This window comes from Octopus bimaculoides, chromosome 10, assembly GCF_001194135.2.
Source record: "Octopus bimaculoides isolate UCB-OBI-ISO-001 chromosome 10, ASM119413v2, whole genome shotgun sequence".
Taxonomy (NCBI): domain Eukaryota; kingdom Metazoa; phylum Mollusca; class Cephalopoda; order Octopoda; family Octopodidae; genus Octopus; species Octopus bimaculoides.
In genome coordinates, this window is record NC_068990.1 from 69,451,297 (window position 1) to 69,451,896 (window position 600).

Below are 600 nucleotides of genomic sequence, written 5' to 3' on the forward strand. Positions count from 1 at the left end.
TATATATATATATATATATATATATATATATATATATATATGTACACATACAGTATGCGTGTGTATGTGTGTGTGTGTATTTATATATGCATATATATATATGTATGTATATATTTATATATATCTTTTTATACATATATATATATGCATGTGTATATTTATATATACACATCAATATCAAAAGCAAATCAAGATCAAAATCAAAATGGAAATTGTAGTTGTGGCCGACGCCAGTGCCACCTGACTTGCACCCGTGCTGGTGGCACATAATAAGCACCATTCAAGTGTGGGTCAATGCCAGTGTTGCCTGACTGGCTCCCTGTGCCAGTGGCACATAAAAAGCACCATCCAAACGTGGTTGATGCCAGTCCCCTTCCCCAGACTGGCTCCTGTGCTGGTGGCATGTAAAAAGCACTGTCTGAACGTGGTCGATGCTAGTGCCACCTGACTGACTCTTGGGCCGGTGACATGTAAAAAGCACCCACTACACTCTCGGGGTGATTGGCTCTGTGTGTGTGATATTCTTTTGCCAAATTTTCTGTTATACAACATATATATATATATATATGTAATATGTTTGAGGTTTCACTACATATATAT

The 600-nt window shown here is 37.0% G+C and overlaps 1 protein-coding gene across 2 annotated transcripts in view; it reads left to right on the top strand.

Annotated features, from left to right (window-relative positions):
• LOC106867517 (epidermal growth factor receptor) overlaps positions 1 to 600 on the top strand; it is a 176,887-nt gene that overhangs the window by 130,993 nt on the left and 45,294 nt on the right. The window lies entirely within an intron of this gene.